We start from the raw sequence: 12,689 nt of genomic DNA on the forward strand, positions 1-12,689 counted from the left end.
GTGATGTTAAGAAAGAAAATAAAGAAAGTTGCTGTTAAAAGTCATCTCTGAGCGTCTGCAGTTTATGACAATATTACACCGCACTTCCTGGTGGCTGAAGCTTCAAAAGATTTCTTATCTGCTCCCTCTGCCTTCCTAACCATGGGATCCCAAAAAATGAGAAGAATCCTCCAAGGACTCTGGGGAAGAGTATGGGAGAGAGGACCTTTCAAAGTCACAGTAGTCAGAAGGAGGGAAGACTGCACTAACTCTCACAGTCTTCCCCTAATCTGCAGTCAGTGTGGAAAATATATATATTTTTTTGATGTGGGAGCGGAGGGAGTGATTGCATGCTAGGGTGAGTGGAGGCGGTGCAAAGGAAATAATTGCCTAGGGTCCAATTTTTTTATATTTAAAGGGAAAATGTTTTTGTTACAAAGATTGCACTGTTAGCTGATGTTTTTCCTATATTGAATGTATTTATGATACATTATTGTTACCAGTGTTACCATTATTGTTCCAGTTATATATTATTGTGCTTGGTTGTGCTTGCACATAAATAATCTCTAATTAAAACTAGATTTTTTCCCTTTTTTTTTTTTTTTTTTTTGTTCAGGGGCGCCAGAGAACTAGTCCACACAAGGCACCTGAACACCTAAGGCCAGCCTGGATGTAACCTGATCCCGGAGTCTGTCTGAGTGCTGTGCACATGACTCACTCTAGGATCAGATTACAACTGTAGTTCATGATTCACATACTGAACTGTTACAAATGAATCGTTCAGTCTACTGGACCGATTCATCCGGATCACTGAAAAGAATCGGATCAAAAGAACGATTCGCTCATGAACCGGACATCACCAAACTGAAAACCAACAGCAGCATAAGCAAATAAATAGAAAAACCTTACCAGAAACACGGGAAAATTTGAAACGGAACCGCAAAAATCTCTTCTGACCTGAGAGCTGTTTGCTGCTGCTGAAACGCTGACCTCAGGCGCCCCCTGGCAGCCTGTGACGAAACCCGGAGGATCTGCCACAAGGGCTGCTAACAGGTAAGGCAGGGTGGGGTCCCACCACGGACCCTGCGCCGATTAACTCGATCCCTGCCCTGGCAAAATGATCCTTTCATGGATCAGACTGGAGCGAGGGCAAGACAAAGCGCTTACCCGCTACCCAAAGCAGGATGGCAGCGCCGGGAAAAAAGAGCTCTCCAACGAGCTCAAAAAACAACAAACGGGGGATGACTGCACCTACCCGGAATAGGGCAGGAAAGAACTGTTTGTAAGGGGGAGGTTCTGGGGGTTTAAATCTTTCCTGCCCTATTCGGATAGGCGGAGCCATCTCTCATATCCTACCGGGAGTGACAAGGGAAACACCAATTACATATACTATTGATGGTGTTAATCCATTCAACCCAACATAACAAAATATTTTTTTTTAGAACTCTGCTATTTATAATATTCTCTAACTGAACTGCTTATATGCATTTATATCAGTGTAAAAATGAAGTCCAAGGTTGGGAGCTCAAGAGTTAAAAGACTGGTAATTTGTGAATACCTAGTCATTTTTTGTTTTTACTAGAAACACTTACATGGAATTTCATCAAGCTTGTTTTGCATGTGGGTTCAGTAGGATAGTAAGAGATTACAATTGTCGCCGCCATGCAGAGTGTATTTTTGTAGAATCATTCACAGTTAAAGGAAATATCTGGTAATACTTACATACAACACATTTTTGTGACCACAATGGCCACTGTTTCCAGCACACACACATCATTTTCACTGACCAGAACTGGTAACGTTGGGCTATGCAGTGTGTAAGACATAACCGATTTCCTTCAGTATATTTATACAGAGCACATTGTCAACTTCTCTAATTATAAAGAAATAAAAGTATGTTGCTTATGAGTAGGGAAGGTCTGACACCTTCTGGCTTGGGCCAGTGTTGAGTGTCTGGTTGTGTTAGAGTCAGTGTACATGTGAGTTAATATGTCTGTACAAGGTGGCTGTTATTACAAGTCCTAAAGGACCTTCTATGCACAGTCCGGTCAGTGCTCAGATGGAGGTTTTCACCAATAACAACCCTTTTTCTTCTATGGGGTGAGCCCCAGAGTACTCCATGGCTTCCAGGACTTTGCTGCACCCACCTGGAACACTTCACTAAAACCACTAGCGTGATAAGTAAATAGAGACAACATCGGAGAAATCTGAAGCAAACAACAGGCGCCAGGCCAAACTCAGGTTTAGGATAATAGGGCTTAGAGTTCAGAAACTTGGGTTGTTATATAAGCTTTGTATACAGTTAAAGTTATTTAATTTTTTGAGATGGTGAGAAAATGTTATATTTTATCACAGATTTTTTTAAAACTTTTTTGGATTTTTTGAACATTTTTAAATCATGGCATCATTATTTGCAGGTGTCTTAGCTTTACATGTTCATTATACATGGTTATATTATAAACACATGATTAATTAATAAATTTTTAACTGATCCAGTTGGTTTTGAAAATGTCTGGCATGAAACATGTCTGTGCCTATTCCTGTATGTGCAGTAGACCCCCAGGAAAGTAAACAAGCAGCATTTATAAGTGAGATTGTTTTAAGTATAAAAAATATCATTATTAAGCACATCGTATAAACATGCCTTCTTCTTATGACAATTTGCATTTACATAAACACATGTGACATAAGACCAACTGTACTTTGACCTCTGCCTGTTATCCAGGGAGAGGGAGTGTACTCTGTTACTGAAATAAGAGGCTTTCAGTAAGTTGAAAATAAAGCTAGAAAAGGAAAAGGAGCCATGTTCATGATTTTATAGTTGGAATGGTCCTTCAACTACCTAGGGAAATTAAAATAAAGACAGCAAGGTGACTTGTGCCCTGCAATATTTGTAGCGTGAGGAAGTTCTGAAGAAATACATAAAAGGAAGTACACACAAACTTAAGGAGATCAGTGAGTACCATTTTCTGGAATTAAAGTTTTATCTTGGGAAGATTTGGTGGATAGTGTATATGTGAAAAAAATTATTGTGCTCAATTGTTTTTCAGAATAGACTAAAGAATCTCAATATGCATAGCTTAAAGGGGAGAGAGAGGATATGTGATAGAAACATTAAAATACATAAAGTGATTTAACAAAGTACACAAAGGAAGTTGATTTCAATGGAGAAGAACTGTTAGAGAAAGTGTATACAATTACAAGCCTTAGATATAATGTAACAATGTTTTACTTTATTGACAAGGTGTTAAAGCCTCTCAGTGGAAGTGGTAGAGGGAGTTGTGAAATATATACATACAGGGGATAGTCATATGGCTATCCTGAATGACAAGAGTAAAGCCTAAATAAGTCTTAACATCAAGAAAAATGTACTGACTACTAGTTTTGGAACTTTCTTTTGTGGTGCTCAGAACCATAGCTGGAATCATGTCTGAGGACAGGTCTGGATGTAAATTGGAAGCTGCTAGAACTGTTGTTTTTATTGTGATTTTAGCGTGTATTGAAGTTACTGGGTATAAAGTTACACAATCATTGTACATGCTATTAACAACCTGTTGCCAATTGCCATCGTCTGCCCCTGTTTTATACAATTTCTGTGTTTCTTAGTTTTAACAAGTTAAAATATATGGTTTAAGGGAAAACACATGTTTCTGAGGATCATAGTGTAGTGACTGATTCTCTTTCACAGCTTCAGCTGTGAAGCAGGTTGGAAGAAGTGACAAGCATTGTTATTACATCAGTACATGTTTTGGGAAGAAAGTTTCAGAAGCAGGTATTATTACAGAATCTGTAAGCAGGTATTATTACAGAATCGCACCATTTATTGATCTGTTCTGGTGTTGTCACTTGTACCCATCATTTTACCCATCCTAGGATGCTTAGTAACCTTGTTTTCTATTTTGTACTCATAATTGGGAGCACTGAAGTTGGAAAAATGTTGATATTCTATTTTTGTTTACAAAGGTTTCATATACTCTCAGTAAAAGAACATGTGTTATGTATTCAGTCTAGATGTAGCAGGCTGCAATGGCCAGTTAAAGGCTGGGAAGTGTAGTGGGTGTTTCAGGTTGGGGTATTGGTGGGCTGCAAATACTGAAGTGGCTTGTTGCCAAAGCTGCCATCAGGGGGGTACAACTGGTACAAGTGTAAGGTGCAGGGCCGCCCTGCTCTCTTACCTGAGATAGCAGGGATGCCAGCCCCCTGCTTGGCCTCAGTGTCTCCACTACCACAGTGTCAGACATCACCCAGAGTCCCACAGACCGCAAGGTGTGGCCGCCCCTTTAAGAGGCCTGGCTGGACTTAAACTCACTGGTGTGCCATCACCTAGTTCTGTTGTGGACTGAACCCCGCCCTCACCTGGCTTCGTCAACAAGCTTTAAAAGATCAGCCTCACCTCCAGCCCAGTATCTGTTTTTTGCTTCTGGATGTGCTGTGATTATATGCCTGATTCCCTGGACTTTGACCTCTGCTTTTGTACACTGTTTGTGAAACCTGTCTGCCGGCCCTGACCTCTGCATATGTTTGACTCTGCTTCTGGAAATCCCCTGTCTGAACTGCGTACCTGTTTCGGCCCCGTGCACACTCTCACTGTTCAAGTGATTTCCCCATACTGTTCCTTTGAGTGGTGTTATTTTGCAAGGGTGTGCACCATCTCCTGCTACTGGACTCCAACTCCTGGTAAGTCCTTACACGGAGAGTCATGTAATGCATTTTACATGACCCTGCGGTAGTAGAGGCATTGGTGTAAAGGAGGGCACCAGCTCCACCAACCCCTCCCCTCAGACATACCACTAGGCCAGTGGTGCAGGACTCATTTCCTTAGGTCCAACACATTAAGTAATTTTCTGGGAAAATCAGACAGTGTGTAAGGACCTTGATGGAGCAGAGCAACGGGATGGCCGCCTCGTGAACCAACAAAGGTAGGCTGTGCATGAGTGTAAATAAATATGTTAGTGTGTGTTAGTATGTTGCTGTTTGAGTGTATGTTGTTATGTCTGTGTGTGCAAAAGTAAGGCTGCTAGTCTAAGTATGTTACTGTGGCTGTGTACATATGATACTGTATATGAGTGTGCAAGTATATCAGTGTGTTTAAGTATGTCAGTATATTACTGTGTGTGAGATCATTTATGTGTTAGTGTGTGTGAAAATATGTTGTATGTGTAAGTACATAGGTTAGTTTGTGTGTAAAGGTATGTTGGTGTGTGTGAGTATTTTACTTTGTGTGTAGGAGGAGTTTGAGGGTCCCATGCTTCTGTCTTGCATCAGGGCACTGGCATTTTTATTGCACTACTGAGTAGGGAGGCAGCAATGTGTGTGTGTGTATATGTGTACTGTACCATACATACTTCATATGCACACACACTAACAAAATAGATATATAAACCAATCAGCCATAACATGACCACTTGTCTAATATTGTGTAGGTCCCCCTTTTGCCACCAAAACAGTCCTGACTCATCGAGGCATTGACTCCATTAGACCTCTGAAGGTGTGCTGTGGTATCTGGCACCAAGATGTTTAGTAGTTTAGGTTGAGAAAAGACTTGTGTCCATCAAGCTCAACCCTTTTTTTTCTAGTCCTTGTTTACCACTGTTGATCCAGAAGACAAAAAATTCCTTCTCGACTCCAAATGGCAATCCAGTTTCTTCTTGGCTCTAGCCCTATATGTTCTGCTTCATTAAAGTATCCAGACCCCTTTTAAAGGCATCTAATGTATTTGCTAGCACCACCTCTTCAGGTAGTGAATTTTATTTTTCTTACTGTAAAAAAATCCCCTCCACTGTTGTTGACTAAATCTCCTTTCTTCAAGTCTTAGCGGGTGACCTCTGGTCCTTTTGTAATGTTCTATTAATAAACAGGTCTTTAGACAGCCCTTTGTATGGGCCCTGTACATATTTAGTATAACATTATCTTATCCCCTCTAAGACGAGGTTTCTCTAATATGTACAAATTAAATTTTTCTAGCCTTTCTTCATAATTAAAACTTTCCATTCCCCTTATTAGTTTTGTGGCACTCCTCTGAACTTTCTCTAGTTCCATAATGTCTTTTTTATTTTTTTTTTTTTAAAAAGGCACCCAGAATTAAACTGCATATTCAAGGTGGGGGTCTTACCATGGACCTGTAAAGAGTCAGAATAATATCTTCCTCCCATGAGTCAATACTCCTTTCAATACATGCCAATATCTTATTTGCCTTTGCAGCCGCTAGCTGGCACAGTGCACTACTGCTAAGTTTTTTATCTAAAATCATTAGTAGATTTCCCCAAGGAAACACCTTTTAAATGATATGTTGCATTTTTATTATTATGCCCAAAATGCATAATTTTACATTTGTTTTACAACAGTCCAGTTACAGAATTTTTCTAATTCCTCTTGCGGTGAAGACACCTCTAGTTTGCCAATGACACAAAAGTAGGGTAATAAAGGCTAACACTGAAACCTGGCTCCCTATGCCCACTGGGAGTTGGCACCAGATCCATTAAGTCCTGTAGGTTGTGAGGTGGGGCCTCCATGGATCAGATTTGGTTCTCCAGCACATCCCACAGATGCTCAATTGGATTGAGATCTTGGGACATTTAACTCATTATTGTGTTCCCCAAATCATTCCTTAACCATTTTTGCTTATTATTATTATTGGCAGGGAGCATTATCCTGTTAAAAGAGTCCTGTCACGTTAAACCTTTAAGGCCAAGAACGCATGGGGGTATGTTGCATTTCTGGCGAGGCTTGCCTGCCTGCCCAGTCCCTTCTTATGTCTAAGTAACCCTGTGCTCATTCGGGTGGCACAGGGTGACCGAGAAACACCGCCTGGTCTGCCGGAACCAGACTTCCATGGACTAGCCGGCTATGGGGGCTCTACAAGTCGGGAAACGCTCTATGCGCCTGACCGGGACCTAACCGCAAATTCATGGAACTGTGAGGCGGCTAGGAACTGTGGCAATGCCTGGCGACAATTGAAACAGCATTGCTACCAACGCCCTTTGCCCTACCACATTGATCTTTTGAGGATACATTAAGCTTTGTGGTGGGCAACACTCGGTGGTGGTTACAGAGAGGGAGCTCATTTGGAAACCCTGGTTTTCTTACTAATCTTTAGTACCAGGAATTACCCAGCCATGGCTATGGAACTATGTCGCTAAGGGTTAAGACGTCGGATCATGTCGCATTTTGGATCATAACATCTTCGGACTCTGAGCTCTACATTGGTACCCTGGCATTGACACCGTTCCCTCAGGATCGACCCGAAATAGTGACTCTTTGTTGGGTGGGCATTGCTGGCTATAGAACCGTATGGTGGCGCCAGGCTGTCTGGCGGTTGATGGGATTATACCTTTAATTCTATCATGTTTGATATATATGTATATGTATGTATGTGTGTGCTGTTGTCAGGCACCACCCTACTCAGCCTGTACTATGCTGTAATTCTAAACCCTCAAGGATTACCTGCAACCACTAGTGGCCGCCCTTCTCTCTCTGGAGCACCCGGACCTCATTAGTGCTAGCAGCTGTGCCTGGTTACCTGGATCAGCCTGTCTATCTTTGCAGACGATACTAAGCTCTGTAACGTGGTTAACACAATAGAGGACAGCGCACGATTACAAATGGATCTGCATAGGTTGGAGGCTTGGGCTGGGATGTGGCAGATGAGGTTCAACACAGATAAATGTAAGGTTATGCACATGGGGAAGAAAAATCCAGGCTGGGAATATGTATTAAATGGGAAAACACTGGGGACGACTGACATGGAAAAGGACTTAGGAGTTTAAGTTAACAGTAAATTTACCTGTAGCGACCAGTGTCAGGCAGCTGCTGCTAAGGCAAATAAAATCATGGGGTGCATCAAAAGGGGCATAGATGCCCATGACAAGGAAATAATTCTACCCCTGTACAAGTCACTAGTCAGACCACACATGGAATACTGTGTACAGTACTGGGCACCAGTGTACAAGAAAGATATAGTGGAGCTGGAGAGGGTTCAAAGACGGGCAACCAGAGTAATAAGGGGAATGGGAGGACTACAGTACCCAGAAAGATTATCAGAATTGGGGTTATTTAGTTTGGAAAAAAGACGGCTTAGGGGGGACTTAATAACTATGTATAAATATATAAGGGGACAGTACAGAGATCACTCCCAGGACCTATTTATACCCAGGACTGTATCTATAACAAGGGGACATCCTCTACGGCTGGAGGAAAGAAGGTTTCTACACCAGCACAGACGGGGGTTCTTTACAGTAAGAGCGGTGAGATTATGGAACTCTCTGCCAGAGGAAGTGGTGATGGTAAACTCAATAAAAGAGTTCAAAAGGAGCCTGGACGTGTTTCTTGAAAGCAATAATATTACAAGTTATGGATATTAGATTAATAGGGACAGAACGTTGATCCAGGGATTTATTCTGATTGGGAAGGAATTTTCCCCCTGGTATGGGGCAATTGGCATCTGCTTCATAAGGGTTTTTTGCCTTCCTCTGGATCAACACAGTAGGGACACAATATGTATATAGGTTGAACTTGATGGACTTTGGTCTTTTTTCAACCTTATGAACTATGTTACTATGTTACTATGTCTATATAAACCTGCCCTTCTGTCAGGGCCTTGGCATTAACGTTTGAAGACTGCTTTGCTCTGGCCCTGTACCTGACCCTGTATTGTTCAAGCCGTGCGCCCTGCCAGTGGGCCTCCAGCCGTGCTCCCTGCCAGTGGGCCTCAAGCCGTGCGCCCTGCCAGTGGGCCTCCAGCCGTGCGCCCTGCCAGTGGGCCTCCTGCCGTGCACCCTGCCATCGAGCTTCCAGCCAAAGAGACTTATTACCAGTGTTCCCTCTAAGCTGTGCGCTTGTGCTCGCGCACATAACTTTTCGAGGGAGCGCACACGCTCTAGCATTGTGCGCACAGTACCTGTGGGGGGCGGGCAGTCCGTCCAGGGTGACGCTGACACGCCTCCAGATACGGACATTAATGTCCGCCGCTGGAGGAGCAAGCTCGGTTGGGGAGATCAAAAATCTCACCCCAACCGGCTTAAAATCAATCAAGGGAGCGGGAGGTCTGTTAATACAGACCTCCGATCCTGCTCCCTTGCTATGCGCGCGGTAACTGATGCTGTGCGTCGGGATTTGATGTCAGATCCCGGCACACAGCACTGAAGCCACGCCCACCTTCTTTACTGCACCGGAAGGACAGGACACAGAAGAAGAGTCTGTTGGGGTAAATACAAAGTATGTATATCTGTAATTAATATGTGCTTGATTAAGTTTATGTGTATATATGTATGTATGATAGCTGCAAGCCACTTAGGGGGGAAGTAACAGGAAAGACAGCTGTAAGAAGATATCACACCTGCATACTATGTAGAGAAGGAAGGAAATGCATCACCTGGAGATAGGCATGGGAAACATAGCAAGTCAATAACATCACACGGTGGGGTCTTGGGAACAGAGGACAGGGACCTCATTTACACATCAATAGAGAAATCCCTTAAAAAGACATTGTAGAAACACATAGAAGGAGACTGGATTGGTGAGTCTCACCTTTGGCACATCACCCACACAGCATACACACTTAGCAGCAGATATTAGATAGATGGGATGTTTGTGAGTGGTATGAATGATTGTCATCTGTATATCACTGTAACTCTGGTTTTGTCTTTGCTGTAACATTAATCTGGGTAGATTCTAATTAAAGCTCTCTCTCTGGTAAGAATCTTGGGTTGGCTGTTTTATTGTAATATCAGGTAGAAAACCTTAGTAGAACTAGACATATATATTATCTGGAAAAGGGGATACGGTTATATGTAGTTCTTGGAGGAGGTAACAAGGGTATTACATTTATCATTAATACACAACGCAGAACGGATTATTCTCCACGCATATCAATTGGTGGTATTGGTTTGAGAGAGGAGAAGTATATACAACAGAGTCAAGAGGAAGAACGAAGAGGAGGAGGAAAAGTAGTGTAAGGGGGGGGATAGCATGGCATAGGGAGGCTGTAATCACATTAATATGATGCCCAGGTTCCAGCATGTACTGGCTGCCTGGGCATGATAGGAGTGTGATTGCTGTTAGCAATTATATATATATGTATATGTGTGTGTATATATATATATATATATATATATATATGTGTGTATATATATATATATATATATATATATATAATATTGTTGTTGGGGGTTTTTGTCCAATTTTGGTGTGTTATTTTTAATAAAGTGATTGCTGAATTTTCGGTCCAGAATTTTCATTTCGGTGCATCCCTATATACTAAGCCAGACACTGAAGCAGTAGGCCTACACCACATCAATGTTTGGCTTAGTATATAGTGATAGGGGTTATGCTACATTATTGGCAATGTCTGGCTCAATGTATAGTGATAGGTGTTGTGCTGTGCCTCAGTATATAGTGATAGGTGTTATGCTGTACCACCGTCAATGTCTGCCTCAGTATATAGTGATAGGTGTTATGCTGTACCCCAGTCAATGTGTGCCTCAGTATATAGTGATAGGTGTTATGCTGTACCACTGTCAATGTCTGCCTCAGTATATAGTGATAGGTGTTATGCTGTACCCCAGTCAATGTGTGCCTCAGTATATAGTGATATGCTGTACCCCAGTCAATGTGTGCCTCAGTATATAGTGACAGGTGTTATGCTGTAGCCCTGTCAATGGTATGCAGTTCTTCCCAATAAAAAAAATAAATTATATATATATATATATATATATATATATATATATATATATATATATATATATTGATCCTTTATGCAGCCCGGAGCCCCCGCTCATGATTCGCTCATAATTAATTTTTGCGGTGAGAATTTCACCTTTAGAATAGACCATGGAGTCAAAAGGGTTGGAAATATATAGCTCTACCCACTTGCAATGTGATTTTTTTTTTTCAGCTCCACCAACTTTGTGCACCAATTTTGCACAACAGAAATTTTCTGCGCACATCACCCAAGAAAAATTAGAGGGAACATTGCTTATTACCTGTATTTACTTGTCCTGTCAGTTTCCTCAATATAGACTATTTCCTAGTATTCTGCCTCTGGTGTCTACCACAGTCTGTATCATCCCTCAGCTATGAGGCATCGTGGGGTACAGACAGTATCCCCTGCTACTGGGCTCCTATCCAACCTGCTTGCCTGGTTCCTGACAGTTGTCCTCAATAGAGTTCTGTTTTACCCCTACACTAAATCTTGGCTAGTGCTTGGGGGAATATGAAGGGTTAATCCCTTGAGCAATTATGCTTTCAGCGGCAAGGAAGATCTCTACGGTGGAGCTACTCAGTACGGGTCTCCGTCACAAGGCCCATGCCATCAGGGAATACTGTGTCTATGAACGGGTGTACATGGTCTGCAACAATGCTTAGGAAGGTGGTAAGTGTCAAAATAACATCCACATGAATGGCAGGACTAAAGGTTTCCCAGTGGAACATTGCCAAAGCAACACACTGCCTCCGCCGTCTTGCTTTCTTCCCATAGTGCATCCTGGTGCCATGTGTTTTCCAGGTAAGCAATGCGCACACATTCTGCCATCCACGTGATGTAAAGAAAATGTGTAGGCGCTTTTAGCAGTGGACAGGGACAGCTACTGCAACAAACTGTGATGCACTGTGTGTTCTGCCACCTTTCTGTCAGAACCAGCATTAACTTTTTGAACAGTGAGCTACTGTTGGATTTGACCACACGGGACAGCCTTTGCTCCCTACATGCTTCAATGAGCCTTGGTCGCCCGTGACCGTCGCTGATTCACCTTTTTTTCTTTCCTTGGACCACTTTTGTTTGCAGGCACTACAGTCCGGGAACACCCTAATAGAGCTGCAGTTTTGGAGATGCTCTTGCTCATCGTCTAGCCATCACAATTTGGCCCTTGTCAAAGACTCAGATCCTTATGCTTGCCCATTTTTCTAATACATCACTTTTGAAGACCAAATGTCCACTTGATGCCTGATATATCCCATCCACTGACATATTCCATACCTGTCAGTGATCATAATGTTATGGCTGTTTGGTGTATATTGTTAAAGTCAATGGGTGCGTGTTAGTGTATGGTGTGTGTTTGTGTGTCAGTGTATGGTGTTGGAGTGTCAGGGGTGACTGTAGGTTTAGTGTTGCCTGAAAGGGGAGGAAGAGAAGCATGAAAAAGAATGTGTGTATGCAAAATGCACAGTGGTAGAGTGATTCGGTGTTTAAGTGAGTTTAGGTGTTAGTATGTATGAGTATTAGTTATAGGGACCTTGAATAAATACTGCACCCAGACACCACTAACCCTAGGCTACATAAGGTTACATAGTTACATAGTTTATAAGGTTGAATAAAGACCTAAGTCCATCAAGTTCAACCCTTCTACCTAACCTTCCTATTCTTGATCCAAAAGAAGGCAAAAAAAACCCTAATTAAGCTATTTTGAATTCTGCATCAGGGGAAACAAATTCCTTCTTGACTCCAAGAGGCAATCGGTTTTCTCCTTGGATCAAAAAGCTCTAAAATATTAATGTTATTCTATTTATATCCCTGTACGTCATGCTTTTCTAAGAAAATATCCAGACCCCTTTTGAAGGCATCTAATGTATTGGATAACACCACCTACCTTGGAAGTGAATTCCATACCTTTATTGTCCTCACTGTAAAGAATCCCTTCCTTTGTCGTCTATGAAACCTGCGCTCTTCCAGTCTCAAAGGGTGACCTCTTGTTCTTTGTATATTTCTGTTAATGAAC

This window comes from Sceloporus occidentalis, unplaced genomic scaffold (genome assembly GCF_023333645.1).
Source record: "Sceloporus occidentalis isolate IW3139 unplaced genomic scaffold, rSceOcc1.0.p SCAF_297, whole genome shotgun sequence".
In the NCBI taxonomy this organism is placed as follows: Eukaryota; Metazoa; Chordata; class Lepidosauria; order Squamata; family Phrynosomatidae; genus Sceloporus; species Sceloporus occidentalis.